The following is a 19,840-nucleotide window of genomic DNA, read 5'->3' on the forward strand; positions in this document are numbered from 1 at the left end:
GATTTAAGTGAATTTTTAAATATTTTTATTGTTCATGTGAATTATTCAAGTGTGAATTACTTGCAATCGTTATTTTTTAAGAAAGCAATATTTTATATTTCAAAATAATCTGAACTTCTTGGTAAGCTTTGACCAAACAGACAGGTAAATCGCCAAAAGCAAAACTTGAACCTTCGTGGCAAAAATTAAAAAAAAAAATCATATGCGAGGAAGGCTCGCAAAGGGAGTCTTTCAGCCAGTGAATACAGTGATCTCATGTTGAAAATACACTTTTAAAACCAAACTCGGACATTAAATTTAACATAGAATACTTCAAAATAATGCCGTTCGTGATAAATATACAAAAATTGTGTTTCTACTACATAACTTGACTAAAGCACACATAATTGATGCACCCGCCGCTAGAATTCGCTGCCGAAGCAGCTAGATCGACTATATCGAGTCATTCGACTTGTGGAGCGAAAGTTTAAACTATATAATGAAATGGCTCTGATAAAAGCGAAAAGGCTTGAAAAAATTCAAAACCACGGTTTTGGACCTAATTTTCAACAATGGTTGTGTAAAATTGACTAAATAGTTTGTAATTACTGTAAAATTTTTCTTTTGTGTTTATGAACTTTGTTTCCCGCCATCCGCCACAGATAGCAGCACCGTGATCGTTAAACATTTCCGTTCCTTTACTTAAGTTTCATTCACAAAATAACTCCTGCCAAAAGCCGTATACCGAGAGCTAAGGTGTTACTCATTAAAAAAAACAAACCTGATTTGGGGGAGATGTCCACTTCTGCAAATAGATCACACGCGTATGCTTCTAAGTTATAAGTTTCTAAGTTGTGTGTTTCCTAGTTATAAAAGTACGTGTGTGAGGAGGGCCTCGTGTAATGGGTGCCCCCCTCCCCCCTTCAATGATGATGGCGCACACTTCCCCACCCTTAAACCAACAATAGTCCCCCTCAAAAATTAAAAGATACCTTGGACATTGAATTCGACAGTGTACAACAAGGTAGTCAGGGGGTCCTATCCGAGAACAAATTTTAAGATAAGTTTATCAAAATCGTATATTAACGCAAATAAACGAATAAACTATTAAGCAAAGTATTGCACAGTCGGGGCAATCAGTTTCAAATGATTTTTTTTTTGACGTTACAACGTCTAATAAATCGATGAACACCGGCTGCACGCACGAAAAAGGATGACTCATTGTCCCGTTACGCACATTGTCCCGTTACACTTTGTCCCGTTACGCTTTGTCCCATTACGCTCATTGTACGCTTGCGCCGCATCTATTTCTCTTCCACTCGATTGGAACAACCATCGATTTGACTTTTTCGAGGCACATTAAACTTTAAACACTCCCATTCGTTTCCTACTTTTCCTATCATCGCCCTATCCTTAACAGAATAACACAGATTGGAAGAAGTTAAATAGCAAACATGTATAAACGTTATAATTAAAATAATCTGTTCGTTAAAGTAATAAACATAATTGAATTAATGAGTGCAAATAAAATTTAATTTATCAATTAAATTGTAGATTTCATTTCGCTCCTTCTTTGTATCCATACAAAATAGTGATAATTCAATAAAAATGATTCAATAATATTCATAAAAGTATGCCATCATTTCATCAATATTTTGTTTTGACGTTGTCACGTTAAACTATCGTCCGTAAACCGACTTTACAGACAACAAATCTTTTTTTAGTTTTCGTGTTTATATTTCTTCTTGTTAGCCTTGAGTGTTGGATTTGAAATTCCCGCTGAAACCTTCCTGAGTGGGTGGCCTGGGCCAGTGGCCACGTGGGCGCGCCAGGGGGGGGGGGAACCAATAGCGGAGCCACGCGCGCCGACGGCGGTCTCCCAGGGGTCGTCGACCCAGCCGGCAGCGGGGCGAGAAGTCGCGGGCACAAAGAGTGCAATTCCTCGCATGCAAGAACAAGAGAGGGGGAAAAGGAAAATGGCGAAGGGGATGATCTCCAGAAGGAGCAATTCCGGAGGGAGGGGGGTGGTAGGGACAACCCTTAGGCTACTCGGATGAAGGGAGGTCGATACCAGCACAGCCTACTCTCCTCGCGGTTACTCGTCGAGGGGGGAGGGTGAAGCCACGGGGGGTGAAGAAGATGCCCGTCGAAAAGTGCGCGAGGGGAAGATGATGGCGAGGAGGATCGTCGGGATCTCTGGTTGCGACAATGAACCACTCTGCAGGGCCAGGAGGACGACGATTTCAATGAATTGCAAAGCACCGCAGGAAGAAGAACGTAGCACCCATCCGTGGTGGGGGGAAAAAAATAAAGAGACAAACGTCCTTCTCGTTGGCCGTCACTTTGCGCGAATGAACGTGGTCCAACGTCACTTGAGACGACGAGTGACCGTGACACTGACAAGATGCGTCGCCTAGCCAGGGGTGCATCTGTGTTAGTGAGGCGGGATGATAGTGGCGATTCAAAGATCCCTTTGCTAAGGTTTTTAATCGGTGAAGAACACGTCCTTTCTATTCGGAAACAGTAATTGTCTGATGCTTATGAACAGGATACAGTTCGTAACGATCGGGAGAAAATAACAGATTATTTCACGTCGATAGCTGCAACTTTCATAATTGTCCAACCACCAAAAAAACGTTTTCAATAAGTATCCAAAAAAAATGACCTATAACATACCAATCTTTAAAAGAATGTCCGTATTTTTTCGACGTTTAAATGTTTACTGGCACACAATCTTCGACAATTTTAATAAATTACCCATTGAAGTAAAATATTTGACAGGAAAATATAAATATGTAAGGGTGTTCACAGCAGTTAGCTAGCTAATAAACCAAATTTTACTCAAATATAGTGCCACAAGCTCTTCAAAGGCCCCAAAAATGCACGAAAGGACGCGAGTGAATCGTCCTTCAACGGTGATTCTGCGGGAGGTAAACATTGCAAAAAATTTTCAGGCTAAGCGGCCCTATTGATGGGGTATTCTAAAACAGCAAATATTAAAGTATAAAAGTCTGAGAAGATTTTTTTAATGCCTTATTATGTCATAAATTTGTACAGTATTTCTAATCTGCCTTTCAATATGTTTGTATTTTATTTTTATTAAAACATCGACATATGTATTAGAAATTGATTTTGCGTGTTTTTATTCGTATTTCCAATAATCCGAGGTTCTGATAATCCGAGTTGGCCCCGGTCCCATCCAGCTCGGATTATCGAGGTTCTAGTGTATTATCAATTCGAAATAAAAAAATTAAAAATTCCAAGATAAAGTTGACTTAACTCTTAACACTCAAAACTCTATACACACTGAACGCTGCACTTTACATATGAAAAAAGAAAACAATTAAGAAAAGTCATTCATTAGAATTCTTGAAAAAAAAATTCACTTAAATAAGGAATGTCATAACTAGAAAGGGGTCAAATCCCAAATTTCATTAATACAAAACTTGAGTTCGAATCCCATATAGAACTTCGAATATAACTCTCGATTCCGAATCTAGGGTCTCAAGGATCCAAAATAAAATAACGTATAAGAAATTAAAATATTTAGCAATGGTTTTGAAACAAAGTTTCCAGAATGGATACACATTGTAATTTTATTCAAATAGTTACATGTTAAAAGTACAATATATTTTTAAATGGTAAGAGGAAAGGTATGAAGAGAAATATTGACCTTGTAAACTTCACAGGTTATCAGAGTGGAAATTGTTCAATTTACTTGGTTTCCTATGATATTTTCCTTCGAATCTTTTTTCCTTGAATGTCGAATCTTTCGAATACTAGAGATTTGATGGGATTTGTTGGTCCATTTATAGACACAACGTAAAACTCTTGTAACTTAGAAACGTCACAGTCTAGAAACACGCAATCTAGAACCACCACATGTTAGATTCGAGTGACTTGCAACAGGTGTCACTTGGAAAATTGTAACTCGAGTGTTGCTGAGTTATGACGGCGACCTTGCGAGGCCGGTCTCATCTTAGAGAGTGCCCGCGCTCACAGGCGGCCAGTAGCCTGCTCGCTCGCCGGAGATGTGCTCCGCCGAGCTGCCGCCAGGGGCGCTGGTGTGGACACAATCTAGCAGCAGCGATAAATTGGGCGCGGAGCTGTTAAGTACATCAATCGTGGAAGTTGCCTTCGCCGGGGTAAGGAGTCGCGTGAGAGAGAGAGAGAGAGAGAGAGAGAGAGAGAGAGAGAGAGAGGGCGTCGGGGAAGAGAAACAGGAGAGGCGATGTCGAATGATGAGGCTGGTATCTTCAGAGAGAGAGAGAGAGAGAGAGAGAGATTGAAAGAGGAAGGGGGAGAGAATAGAAGACTGAAACGGCGGGAGTGTTCATTGTCTGGAGTGGGGCGCGCAGAGAAGATAGCGCTGCCATGTCGTGACGAAGATGACGAAGAGCCAGATATTGTCTGCGTCATGTGACTGCGTCTTGAAGTAGTATACACACGGCGTGAGATAACACGCGCCAGCATACTGACGTGGGGAGAATGTTTTGTTCATTGATCTTAGCTCTCGGTATACGCCGTATAGTAGGAGTAGTAATTTTGTGAAAATGGAACGGGAGTAAATGAACGGAAGTCAGGGAACGGAAATGTGACACAAAAATGGCGGATCCTCGCGTAGCAACATAAAACCATATACAGTCACTTTCGTAAATTTTAGGGCACATACGAAACGTAATGGTGTGCCAAATGAAACTTTATGTTAGTGAAACTACCCTGGAATATATTTGATAAACTAAAATAGTCATAGTAAAAAGTAGTATTAAATATATAACCTGATAAAATTGGCATTACACTAATCATAATAAATGTTTTCCTAAATTCACAATTGGGATGATAGCATGCTTGATAACCGCAAGGGACGTAGTTTAAAACTCACCACTGGAAAAATAATTTCTTTACCTTTTTAAATATTTTAATATAATGTGACACGGTAATTATTAAGGTTAGACTTTATTTGTAGGGAGTATTTACAGATTGATTTAAGTCGTTTAAATATGTAAACTTATAGGCCTACTAAGTGTTATAATAAGTGTTTTAAAATGTTTAATGTCATGTAAGTATAACTTCTAACTTGTGCGGAAACCTTATAGTACTTACTGTTTGGTAAATTTGAACAAGAAATGCTGTATTTTAAAACGATTTTAATTATTTGTGTTCTTGTCTGTTTGTCTGTTTGTCTGTTCGGTACAAATTTTGCAATCGATTTTGAACTTACTTCCCAATGAGCTAGAGTCTTGAAATTTTGAACATAGCTTTCTTTTCAGTTTGTTTGTTTGTTGGTGCGTTACAAATTTGTTTGATTTTTGTTTAGCAAAGCCGCCGGTTTCGTGGTATTAGGCTACAAGCAGAACAGTACAGTGTTGCGGGATGCCTAACGCAGCACTCACAGGCGATGCCTATATCACGCATACATATCTCACTCCCATTCCGTAACTTGGCGGAGTATCAGATCAAGAACAGCATGAGTGGGATTTCGTAACACCGACCTTTATAACTACTTTTGGACATACAAAAAGTTTTTAAAAAAGTAAATTGCATGTTTTTAGGGAAGTTAGGCACAAAACGTTTCCAATAAGCGTCAGAAAAAATTGCTAACACATAAAATGGGATGGATTATTTTTCTCACTAAGAACTTGATCTCTTCCCATCAAGTCTGACCGTTTCAGAAGAAGGTCAGAGCGACCTTCGAAAAACGAAGATAATCATAGATGACCGTAGCAAGATATTCATAATGGTAGAAAAGTTACCGCACCTTTGTGCAATAAAATAAATAAATACAGAATATGTTACAAAACACTAACTACTTTAAATTTTAGCCAAAACGTTATTTATAAAGTTATTTTAGGTTATTTAAAGAAGTTCTTGCAGTTATTTTAAAAACTTAAAGGGCTTCATAGATTTTTTTAATAAATACAGTGAATTGTTTTAGATTAAATAAAACAAAAATTAAATTGAAATATTCAACATTACATAACTGAATTATTATTAAATAATATTTTCTAAATATTGAAACTTACATTAGTAATAAAAATATAAAGATAAAACAGAAAGTTTATTAAAAATACTTAAGAAGATATGGCGTCCAATTCAAAATATTCGGTTTCACCGTTTTTTGCTTTAGTGGCCCTGTGCCCTTATTCTGTGAACATGCGTGTGTTGAAACTTTTCAGACAAATTTCAATAGATAGAATAAAAAAATGTATAAATATTATTCAGAATGATAAATGGCTAGGTATAAGAAAATGATTAAATCAACCCTTTATATTTCAAAACAATAATTATTCGTGCTAGCAAAACCGAATATGTTTATATAAAAGTATATTTTTATACAAAAGTCTACAATTATATTCTAAAATTAACGGAATTTTGTACAGTTAACATTCAAAATGAGGAGAAAAAAATTACTGTGTACAACTCCTGGCGTTGTAAAAACGAGAAACATAATTGTCCTTAAGATTTTTAGTAAAAGATTCTAAATATATAAACGGAATATTTCTTAGGTTGTTTGATTTATAAGTAATGAAAACCTTAGTTTTATTTAAGTGCGGGGAAATGTTATAGAACCGACCTTGGACCAAAATAAGAGGAAAATTGCCTTTTACCTGATATTTCGAGAGAGAGAAAAAAAACCGCATCCTCTTAACTCAAGCCTTTCCACTCTGCGTTCATCCCAGGCATCACCGGGTGCTTCTGCTTGTGACATGTATATAACTACCTTAAAAAAATATACGGTGAAAGTTATAACTTCAACATATTGTTGATGAAAGAACACCATGGGACAAGTGAAACCTAATAAAATCTCAATCTTCTTGAGCTAAAATGATTGTAGCAACATCAGGCAGTATTAAAATTTTGGGGAAAGGTTTTACCCTTCTTTTGTTCTAACGAATTTAGCTTACACTAATGTCGTTTGGTAGGCCTTAAAACCTTTATGCAAAATAATGGTCATATTTGACCTACTATATTGACCACAATGACCATTATGTCTTAGATATAAATTTTCAGAAGAAGCAACTTTAAATAATGACGATCTAGTTGATAACTATTAAAATTTGTTTCTTGTTCTTGACTGTTAATATTTTTGGGCTTTTTTTTGCTAACACGAATAATAGCGTAATGTTTTACTGTATAATAATGAAGAACATAAATTAAAGTGGCTACACAAAAGGGATAACGTAAAATGTGGCATTCTCTCTTCTTTTTTTTACATCTCTCCAAATGTATAACAGCAAACAATTTTATTTTGCAACATAAGGGGAATGATGTCAAGAATTTTGACTTTTCCAACTCTTTACTTTTTTCGTTAAAAAAAACTCTAAACGGTTTATTTAAAGTTAAAAACACCGGTATTTCAATAATACTATTTTTATAAGATGAATTAATAAATCAACTTCTAGTTCCAGTAGAAATGTCTCTCCGAACTTATTCAAAATGGATATAAACAGAAACATACGGATAATATCAGTAGAAGTTTCACCAGGAATAACCAGAAACACTCAGAGAATATCAGCAGAACTTTCGCCAGGAATAACCAGGAGCACACGGAGAAAACCAACCAGTCTCAATAGAGACTCTGAGGCACTTGGAGAAACCAACAAAATATTGACAGGAATAATCAGGAGCACACGGAGAAAACAAACATACGTCATTCTAAATCTAGCTCAGTAAAGCACAAAATATTTTATATATATATATTTTTTTTTTTTAAATCTGGCGTTTACTAGAATTATTATATCCTTGCTGAACAAAGGAGAGGTCTTAAGCCTCTTTTAGGAATTTTAGTTTTTTCTGAGGCATATTTTGAGGCTTTTCGAATTTATATGTTTTGAATTTTTGAGATATAAAAAGGGAAATTTTCACTCAAAAGGGAAATTTTTCTTAGAAATAAAGACTTTTCTAGGAGTTTTGAGTCATTTTGAGGAATTTTCGGAGAAATTTTTAACACCAAGATGGCCACCATAACGGTCATGGCGGTCAGCACCTCGCACCTCAACCAGAAACCAGGGCTTGGAGCCCCCAACACACACACACACACACAAATATATATAACTTTTTATTTATCAGACGAAAATTTTAAATTAGATATTCTTCATGTAATTTTTGGAGTTTACTGGCAATATTTTGATTGCAAGACGACTGCACGCTACTTTGCCACATCATTACCATGCGACTACTGATATAAGTTATTATTCTGTTAAATATCTGGCGTAAGATAAATAAGTTTTTGCTATTTCGGCAATTTTAATAAGAGTATTTTTTTTAACCATACCAAGCTTTTATTTTAGTTTCGAATAAGTATTTTAAAGCACCGTAGATCTACCGCTTTTAGGTAAGTTTCCATGCCTAAATAACGATGAATTCAGTTATGGTTTCTTAAATTTTTAAAATTATTATTTAAAGGTTTGTCAAAAGATAATAATATTTGAATGTTATCTTTTTCCTCTCATATTTTTTAAACATCTGCAGCCCATATACGCTCGGAATTTTTACTAGTAGAGTCCCATATATATATGGGACTCCACATATATATACACACATATATATATACACACATGTATGTTTGTACACATATGTTTGTACATATATATATCAGTGTCTTGAGTAGCATAAATGTAAACCCACAAGCGGGTGGGTGGCATGAAAAAAGTAGCCAAGTATTGAAATGTATTTGCTGATACGAAGCGGGTGGTGGGTTACGTGATCAGTATGTTGAAAACAGCAAGTGAAACGTTGAAGGCATCTGCACTGGGGATGGTTTTCTCCAAAGGTTTATTTTCCCATTCCCACCAGAGGTTCAGTGCCGGCGCAGTTTCTCGACATAGTCCTTAAGCAAACAGAAAAAAAATTCTGTACTTTTACAAAAGATTCCTTTGGAAATCAGTTGCCAAGAAAATAGTTTTTAATACTTTAAGAAATATTTCATAAATTTGTACAACAAATGGCTTTGGTTATTTTTGGATATATGAAATAAGATTTTAGAGATAATACTGAGTATTTATTACGAAAATTAGTACATATATTTATATTTTAATTCATGTTTAATTTAAAGAATATTTTTGTCAACCATGGAAACGATACAGAAATGGATTATTCAGTAGTTTGACTTTATGTTGTTTTATAATGCTCATTAATGTGCGCAGTCAATTCTGGAAAGCTATTTATAGAAAGGTTTGCAAATAACTTTAACTATTGGAGTTACTGGGACAGCACACATCCTAAATTCTGGGGTAGGAATTCAAACCCAGTATTATTGCTAACACTATTTTGTATTGATAGAGTTGTTTTCATGTTAATGTACAAATTTACAATTTAAAAAAATACAGTGCAAGACTTAGCCTTCACGACGCTGGCCAGTAACTAGGGTAGAGCTTGTTGGCCAGTGCCTAGTCAGGGGTGTATTCGTGTTAGTGAGGCGATATGGTATGTAAGTGCGACGCTCTCTGGTGCTTCTAGCGCGGAATCTCCACTAAGCGCATGGCTCTGGACTTACGCGCAGTCTTCTCGTCGTGCGTAGCGTAGCGCAACTACGAAATTTCAGCGGTAACAGTAACATAAGATGGCGCAGAAATGTAGATAAAGTTGTAACGTGAGGCCCTTGGGTGCTGTCAAGTATATCTCAAGTATAAAACTTATTCTGAAAACATATTCACATTAGCTATAAATACAGATAAAAAATGGGGTGTGGCTGTGTCATGGACACAACCGCATGTTGTACGTGAATACGTGTAAATAACAGGTAGTATTTTCTACACAAAATATAAAAAACGCTATTTTTTATTTGAACACCATGCATCTTTACTAAAACTATTTTACTCTAATGATTTTAACATTCAATCGATAGATTTTGACGAGATCTGACGATTGAAACTCAAACGAAAGTTGTAACTTCTCCGAGTCAAAAGTTATACTAAATGGAAATCTTGGAACGCAGAAAAATGATCTCAAAATGGCGGCACTTTCCCCTCCACCGCGCACGATGCGTCACAGTCCTCACTTAGCGTAACGAATTCTTTGATCATTTAGCTGTCCAGTGGTGTAATTTAATTTTGGTTGGAGATGATAGATATGTAGCTTCAACACCAAACTGTATCCCCCGATTTTTATGCAAGGTTTTTCACGTGGGGTTAACCGACACAAGTCGTCTCACTAGGTGGTCTATGCTTTAATTTTTTTGTAAATGGAAATAAGTATATTCATTTCAAATTACAGATGTTTGTAAATTTGTACGTATACGTGAAAACAATAGTATCCCTAAAAATAGTGTTCGTTTTAATACTGGGTTTGTTTCTTACCCGGAAATTCAAGTTTTTTTTGTTTTTATAGTACCTCCAATAGTTAAAGTTATTTGAAAACCCTTCCCTAAATAGCTTTCCAGTTTTAACTGTGCACATTAATGAGCTAATCAAACCAAATAAAGTCAATTTATTGAAATAATAATAATATAACAAAAAATATTAATATCCGTTTCCATGTTTTAAAATAATTATACTTGAATAAAATATCAACTTAATTAATATCATGCACAAATTTTGCTATGAATTTCACAGTAATATCTTATTTCGTATACGCAAAAATGACCATAGCCATGTCGTGTACAAAGTTATATTTTATTTTTTTGTAGTATATAAAATATATTATTTTGCAACTGGTTTGCAAAGGAAACTTTTGTAAAAATACAGAAAAAATTGTAGGCATGTATGCATGCAATAAACGGAAATAGAAAGTTTGAAACAAAAATTGATATTAAAACACATATGTGTTATTATTACGTTTATCATCCGAGTTTCAAAGTTAGAATGAGGGGCGTTTTAATTACAAGGCGTTACTATGCCTGTATCTACTGGTAAGTGGTCATGGACCCAAAAAATTTTATTTTATTTTCGTTTAAAACGTTATTTTACGTTTCCAGTTTTCTGAGTTGTCTGGTGATTTCCTCTCGACGCCGCGAGAGGCGATGGTGGACCCCAGACCGCGCGACCGGCCTTGAAAGCGACACTACGTCATCAGGGATCTCGGAGCTCGAAGACCCAGCAGGATGACGACTTCATCGACAGAAAACCGGACGCGATTCCATAAACCCGCGGACGCAGCGGCCGGCCGAGGAGAGCGAATGAAAGGAAAGAATGGGGGGAGAGAGAGAAAAAAAAAAAACGAAAGAACCGAGGACTCAAGAGGAATCTTCTTGTCATGGGAATCGATCAGTCATCCCTTGGAATGGACAAAAAATATATAAGACGTACCGGTGATGGTCTCAGCATTCATTTGGGGCTTGGTTGGGGGGAAAAGGACATGTCCGTTGGAGTTCAATTCTGTGTCTCAGTCGTGTTACCTCTTGGAATTCGTTGTGTCGTTTAGACTTTGGGTTTAAGCCCTGATGAGCATAGAAAGAACATTGTAACAGTTATGTTAACGGGCTCACAAGTTAACAGTTACTAAACATTATTACCAGGACATACACAACATTGTGTACCATATTTCATTTTCTGTTTTATGTTTTGTAAAAAAAGGCACCAACAAAAACTTTCTCCATACTAACAGTTCACATGAGTTGTAGTAGCTGAAATTTTGTTTCTACTGCCAAAACATGTTCCCTGTGTAAAATTTTCTTACCTCTCTATTTTTAACCGACTTCAAAAAAAAAAAGAGATGTTTCTCAATTTATCTGTAAATATGTTTTTTTTTATATTTATATTCGGGTATAACGTCTTTGTTTGTGAACCTATTTTAATGATTCTTTTTTCGTTTGGTGCAATACAGCTCCAATGTGGTCCCATTTTAATTTAATTGTTATTGAACCTTGTACTTCGATGATACACAAGGGAACTCCTCAAAATCAAATATGAAATGTATAGTGTATATAATACATGTGGCTAATTCATCTGGTACAGTAACAACTCCCATCTTATCCAAATAAGATTGAGAGGGAATTTAACGGTTTTAAAAGTATTTCAGCATTGAGAAACCGTCACTATCCTAATGACCGAAACTAATTCTGGAGGCAAATTAACACTTTTTTGCAGATTAAGTAATTTCTTGCGTAATTCACATGGTACATCTGCAAAAACGTTAATGGATGTTCGAAATTGTTCAAACTCCTAATATTTAATCGACTGTCCCTTTTTTTCTGAAGTTTCATTAAGCACCCTCTGTGAGGAATAATTTCATAATGCGCTTAATTGTTGTGATCGCTGTTCATTAGATGCATTAGCTAGCTGCTCTTGAATCAAATTTAAACGATGAGCACGATACTCCTTTGATTCGTTAGAAAATCTCTAACGAATTCTATTAAGCCGATGAGCACAAATTTCCTGTATTTCACTGGCCAGTCACCTGCAAATTAAATTAAGTTGATGAGCACGGTTTTTAACATCTGCATTTGTTAATTTACCACACATCATTGTAAAGCGATGGCTTCGATATTCTTTAATTCCGGTTTTTAATTTATTTAACACATAAACTTTCACACCTGACAATCTATTTTCTCACTCCTATGTACTTTCGTTAGTACATTTTAATATTTACGTTTCTTTCATCTTCAGTTTAAACTAGCCGTTGATGCCTCCTTCGATAAGTGTCTTTACAAGGTCTACCCATCACTAAACTGTAGAAATAAACAACGTATTTAAAAAAAAATAACCGTCTTAAAAATACACTAAGTTCACTAACAAGCAAAAAAATAAATGTTTTGCACACCAAATTAATAATTAATTGTATTTTCCGTTTATTGTAATCAGTAAATAATTGTTTATGATATAATTGTTCACCGTTTTGTAATTTTGAAGTCGGTGCCTAGTACATATAACATAAAAATTGCATACCTTTAATGTATGATATTTGATTTATAAAGCATCCATTATTCATCGCAAACACAAAAAACCAACATGAATAAGACTTAAATTAATGACTACAGAGCTAATTACCGGACACTGTCTGGAGATCATGTCAACCACTGCGCCCACGCTCCTAGTGACAGTTGTTTCCTAACTAGCATTAAAGCTGGTTTTAAACGGTCGTTTAAAGTTAGTGACCATCAATAACAATTATATCGTACTTTTGAACTGAATCTTTTTTGGGCGCAGTGAGATTAAATTTTCAATCCCGATAATGTAACATTTTCGTGATATATTTTTGTAAAACATTTCTAACGCAAAATCGGGCAGAGAAAAGGTATTTGTCCAAAGAGATATGAAGATAAACTAGTATAAATAATTAGTTGAGGTTTGAAATTCCAGGTAAGTTTCACTTCTACCACGTGTACAGAGTAACACGGGCTCTGTTATATTACTTGGCACCGACTTCAAAATTATAAGAAAATTAATAATTGCATAATAAACAATAAGTTTCCAATAACAATAAACGTAAAAACAATTAAGTATTAATTTGGTATATAAAACAATTTTTTTTTTGCTTTTTAGTGAACTTTGTGTTTAGAAGCCGTTTTTTTTTTTCAAACTTTTTGTACTTCCCTATCCCCTCTTAATTGTATCCACATTCTTTTTTCGGAACAAGTTAAGTTAAATCTAAGTGTTCCGATAAATATTGAAAGTAAAATTTTTCATTTGTAATATTTGTTACGTTACAACTTTTAAACTTTAAAACAACTATTTAGAAAAAATATATAAGTTTTCATCATATTTAAACCTTTTAACAAATAATTACTTCAACGTCATTTTATAATAAATTTTGTAAGATGAACAGTTAAAAACGTTTTAAAATCTTTGATTAAATAAGTACATTAAATCTTAAATGAACTGTAAATAATTTCTACATTATTTATATCATCCGAGTATAAAGAAATTTTAATAACGTCACAACTGTTTGGGATTCACATAAATCGTATAAGATAACTACCTAACTTTTACTGACTTTATTTATTTTTGACAGCAATAATTGCCATACCTAACATATTAGTGACGTACAAATGAAAATAATATGAAAATAAGTAGTAAAATTAAATTCTTAGCTATATGAATATTTTAAAGGCAGTTTAACTTCAAAATTTCTTTTTAGAATTGCATTTCGGGAAGAAAATCAGTTCTAGTTCTTTTGGTTTGAAGTGTATTTTTATAAAAAAAAAAGTATTTTTTTTTGGTTTCATATAAAAAACGTTTTTCACATGAGAAGAAGCTATTAATGAAAAGAAAAAGTGTAGCTTACCATTAAGGATTTCGTGAGCTTAATTGCCTCCCAATGGTAACAATAAACTGCAAAGAGAGAAAAAGGAAGTTTAATAGAAATCGACTACGAATAAAGTGAGCATAAAATAGGGTAGGGAAATAAAAGATTCTCGCGAAAGGATGTTCTTTGTGAGGAAAATAAGGTGATGTCCTGTCGGTTTTTTTTACCTCATTGCTGAACTGTTTTGCCAAATTAACCGTATTCAGACAAATAGCTCAGGTCTTGAGGCTTTATTTTGAACGAAATAACAAAAAAAACTGTGTTTGTTAAACATTACGGTCAGTATAAGTTTCTGGTTAAAAAAAGTATGTAGTAAAATAAATTATAAAGCTATTTGTTGATCAAAATGCCAACAGATTTTACATTTTATTATAACTAACATCTACAGACCAAGAGGGAAACACAAGGGGATAAATCAAAAGTACTTGTATATCAAATAGTTTATGGCTTTGCTTAAAATAACTTACACTGAATGACGTCGATTAATTCCATGTTTTGTTTCTGAGGGTACTATTGTTAAATTAATTAATATTATACTCACTCTTTATAAGTTACAGGCCACCGGCTTCGGAAAAAAAAATGAATAATTATTATTTTTTCTTTCAAGTGTCAAAATAAGTGATTAAATATTTTTTTATTTGAAGATAGTTCTGGAAAAAAGTTGCAACATTGTAAGAAAAGTAAGTAATAAATTCTGTATACCTTCAAGCAAAACAATGTGAGCAATTACATATCAGGTAAGACTCTATGTATATAACGTATGCGAATTTCTCACATCGCATTTAAGTGTTATCAGGGATATAATTAACCTTGATTGAATTGTTAAAAATGGTAAAACACGCACCCATCTCATTTTTTATGTGAATTATGCCAACTCCCAAGTTCCCGTTTCACAGTTGGTTGAAACCAGAGACTTAATAAAATCCATAATATTTTTACCTAGTCCGAAATGTTTTTAATATTAGACATTCTTTCATATTAATTTTTAATGTAGATTGCTTAAATATAAAATCTTTTATTACCAATATTTATGGATCCATTGACATGCTTAGACTTAATGATAAAAGAAACACGACCTGGTACTCCTTCCATATTTTCTCAAAAACGCATAATTAAATATATACATATATAGGTTATATATGATAAAAAATTCACCCTTCTCGCTCTGGCAGATTCAGTGATAACCGTTGCAAAATGATACCAACTCTATCTCGTTTTTATCATTTCAAGGGTTAAATTATAAAACCTAGAGAAATTTTTGATTTCAGGCTCATTTTATTGCCTCTTGCTCTGTTAAATACGAATGTAGGAATTATTCCTTTTACAACCCATAAAATTGGAATTACGAGAAGTGGGTATTTGTTTATGTAGGTTATTCACACCCAAAATTAATCTTATTCATTATTATATTAGCTTCTGAGATGCAACCATGTATTTAACTTACCCTGATTGCACTCATTAAGTTGTAAAATTAGGGAAGGGGTGGGATGGAAAAAGGATTATTACTACTTTATTTATGTATTAAATGTAATCCCAATTATTAACATTTTCTCAAGTAGAATAGGTGATATAATTTGTGTTTATAAAATTAAACCAACCCTATTTATTTCACCTACATAGGGGCGAAAAGCCGAAAACTAACAAAAAATAAAAAAAATCAAATGGTACAGTGTATTTTGGGCAATATTCTTAAATTCCACTAAATTTGCTTTGAAGAGTTTTTTTAATACAAAAGCAAACTTATCCCGATTTAACCCCCCTCTCCCTAATCAGTAAAATTTCGAAAATAATGTAGAAGTTGCACTTCGTGAACTTTCATACATATTATTCGTGCATGTTTATTATCTCCAATAAAAAAATATTCGAAAAGATATAAAGCTTTTTTCACAAACCAATATTACTTCTTTACACCTCTTAAGAATTGAGTTTCGAAAAATGGCAAATAAGGAGACGTTAATTTTTGGTTTATTTATTATTCATACCTATAACCTTAACTTACACGTGATTAACTCCGGAGATACATATTTTTTTGTTGTAACACACTATTCACCCCCTTTTAATTGGTTTGGGATGGAGTTCCATCATAATATATTACAAAATGGTGGTTAAGTTAGAAGAAAAAATTATTAAAAATATTCATTAAAATCAGTTTTGTTATTTTCGACTGATGCCGGAAAAAAACCTATAAACAGACGTATACACATTTTTTAAAATGTTATATTTGTGTTACTATAACGTTAAAAGCGATGCGCAGAAATTTTATTTTAATCTTTGCAATGCACATACATTTTACTAAGAACAATATAATTTTTAGTATAATTTATGGGCTTTTTTACCTAAGCATGATGAGATAGTTAATCACTGTGTGTGCCAGTATCGCTTATCGCTTCGGGTTGAAAGTAACTGAAAACGTTTCACGAGTGAAATAACATTATTTACACTTTTAAGCTCAGGCTTTAATTTTGTTGTGGACTTTAAGCCGGGCGCAGGAAGACGAGATGAGCTTAAAGCTCTCACAATCCAATCAGCGAGCTGGATCTCGTCTCGCAGCAAGCAATTACAACCCGGTTCAATCTCCCTCCACCCTCTCACTTAGTCACCGGCCTAATCCCATTGTGGTTCTCAATTTCTTGTCGCTGCGAAATTATCACCCGTCCCCTTCTGTTCGTGCGTGAGTTTATCTGAAGAAAAAAAGTTCCTCAGAGTCTGCTTCAGGTAAAACCTCTCCGGCTTGACGTTGCCTTGTGCCCTTCTGGAAGGGTCAAAAGCAACCTGCTATCTAATCGTGACTCCGCGCATGCCCGAAACACGGTCGACTGGCTTCCAAAACAGCTCGTGGTCATTGTTCGCCTGCGTGGATGCAAAGTGAAAAGGTTTTTTGAACTGGAAGGAAGGTATGTGATTGACGGAATCTGCGATTTTCATCAGCGTGGTAGAGAAAGAAAAAACAAGATACCCGTATTTTGTAGTGACTTTTGTAAATTTTTTAAAATAAATATATGTATTTTTTAATTCGCTCTCTCTACTTTAGAATAAAAGGTTCGGTAGAGGAAATAAAAACCTCTCTGGGTTTTGAGTTACACCCTCGCAACTAACTCACACCTGCCTCGGCGCTGGAAAAGTGATTTACGAGCGGGATCGTGTGATTCGCATCCCGGGATGGTTCGTGTAAAATACACGGGGTTTGCCTTCCGAGTTCCTGACCCCACTTCGGCTCCAATCGTCTTCTCTCTCTCTCTCTCTCTCTCTCTCTCTCTCTACCCCTCCCCCCAACACACTTTCCCTAAATCACGGACAGCACGACGATGCGTTACTCACCCCGATGCGGACCGACCCTCCACTGTCAACGGGGGAGGGTTAAAAAAAAAACGGAAATTCGTTTTGTACGAGTTTCCATCACGCGCCCAACAATCGCTCTCTCCACGCCAGCAACAGAGCACAAGTTCAAGTGTGGACGTCGGTTACAACTAAACATTTAAAAAAAAAAAATTTATTCAATGTTTACAAAAAATGTTTTTACATATATACGGATAAAATAAACTTGGCAGCTGGCCCCAAATAATTTACATGAAATGTAATAATTTTTTTCTGAAAATTTATCTATGAAAACAAACGGGTAACAAAATTTTTAAAGGATGCATTAATAAATTAGTTAACTCAGAATAATATATTTCAGTATTATTTAAATTTAAAATTTGTTTATACATATAAATAAAATAGTTTTTTACCCAAACCCAAAACAAAGTAGAAACAACGTATTTTTGAAAACAAAATCTCACTTCATTGTCCATTAGCTACCAAATAACTTCTAGTATTCATTGATTATTTTTGACTTTCTCTGAATAACTTTACATCTATCCGAGCTGTTGTAGTATTATAAGATTTGTTTTTTTTTTTATTTATTTTAGCGATTAGTCATTCATTACTGACTTCAGGAATTCCATTTTTTATTTATTATGTTTTAAAAAAGCCAAATTTCGAAAATTAAAATAAAAGACAAAATTTGTTATGGTTGAAGCCAAGATAATGCGTGTTCCCAGCTCTCCCTCTTCAATATGCTCGCGTGTCGGTCGGTGCGTGACAGGATAGAAACCACGGTGACCTAATTGCCCCGGTGATGAGTCGACAAAGAGACATACCCGGCTATCGAGCGATGCTTGATTGCCTTATCGGCGTGTTTGAACTCTAACGCGGTAATCCCTTTGCGAACTCACAGTCCGCTACTGATCATCGAGTTACCATGCAGCTAATTTGTAAGGGAATTATAAAGCTCGGTATATTTAAGTCTTCTTATATATTTACTTCATTGAATTCGGAGCTCAGGTCGAACACAGTATTGAAAGTCATGGTAAACTGATTACTAATAAAAACCATTCTGAGCACGTCTTTCATTACTCGCCAGTGATGTATAAACATCTAACCTCGCTAACGAGCATCGATAAAATAGTAGGTATTTCTTACGAAAATTCGGGCATGATTTTATATTTTATTTCGATGTTTCATTTACACACATTTATTTTTAAAACCATGGATGGATAATCGTATATTTACTAATTGTTAATTATTTTATAATGCTAATTAATGTGCGCAGTTAACACTGGAAAGCTATTCAGGGAACGGTTTGCAAATAACTTTAACTATCGGAGGTTCTGGGACAACACAAAGCATGAATTCCCGGGTAAGAATCCTAACCCAGCGTTACTGCGAACATTATTTTGTATAGATACAGTTGTTTTCATGTAAATGTACAGATTTACAAATCATCAGTAATTTTCCGTAAATATTTTTTTTCAATTTTCCATTTACATTTTACAGTGTATGTAAAATTCATTCAACTGTCGGCAGACAAAGGAATATTTGACTGAAGTGTTGAAATGCGTGTCCTAATTGTGCTACGCACGGTCCTGCTTTTGACTCTAGTCACAGACTTCTTTTAACGTGATCGTAGAGTGAATTACTGGTGAATGTCTACAGACAATTTAAAAGGCGCTATACTCAAAATTTACGAAGCCGCCAGAGTTTGGAAAGACGTGTTGTATAGGGAGCAGTTCGGAGTATGGTGGTTCCGAAGGATGACGTACCTAAACGAGACACTTTCGTGCTTAGTTCTCGAGTTATATCAAGCTCAAATTCATGATCCCGAGATGAAAATATTGGGCGAGGAACTGTAAGTTTGGGCATTCTGACTTCGCATATTTAATAATAACACAAATTCGTTTGACATGGACGTCTCGCAAATGCACACAGTTTCCCAACTATATGGCAGCCACCTCCCGCTTAATCGTCTACAATTTTGACACAGCACTAATCCGATGAGATAGAATTATCCCGGGTATATTACAGTTCCACCAGAAAATTCACTGACGAATTAAAAAAAGTCCGCTCAAAACTTCATGCATACCCAAAATTCGTATACATAAGTTTACAAACACTCTTTCGCCTACATGGCATATACAATTTGGAATGATCTACCAGGGAAGCTAAAACACGTTTTACTTGTTTCGTTAAAATAAAAATATAAGTCCTCCCTGATGTAAAACCAATTTTATTAAATGCAATGTTAAATTTCCTGTACTGTACCACTTTTTATATAATTTTTGTTTATTTTAATGAATAATTATTATTAATAGTGTTTATAATTTTTAAGTACAAATTGTAAAATTAAAAAAATATGTGT

The 19,840-nt window shown here is 34.6% G+C and overlaps 1 protein-coding gene across 1 annotated transcript in view; it reads left to right on the top strand.

The window, feature by feature from the left end:
* The window catches only part of LOC134534003 (glutamate receptor ionotropic, NMDA 2B), a 159,723-nt gene that overhangs the window by 24,696 nt on the left and 115,187 nt on the right, over positions 1–19,840 (top strand). The window lies entirely within an intron of this gene.

This window comes from Bacillus rossius, chromosome 7 (assembly GCF_032445375.1).
Source record: "Bacillus rossius redtenbacheri isolate Brsri chromosome 7, Brsri_v3, whole genome shotgun sequence".
Classification (NCBI taxonomy): Eukaryota; Metazoa; Arthropoda; class Insecta; order Phasmatodea; family Bacillidae; genus Bacillus; species Bacillus rossius.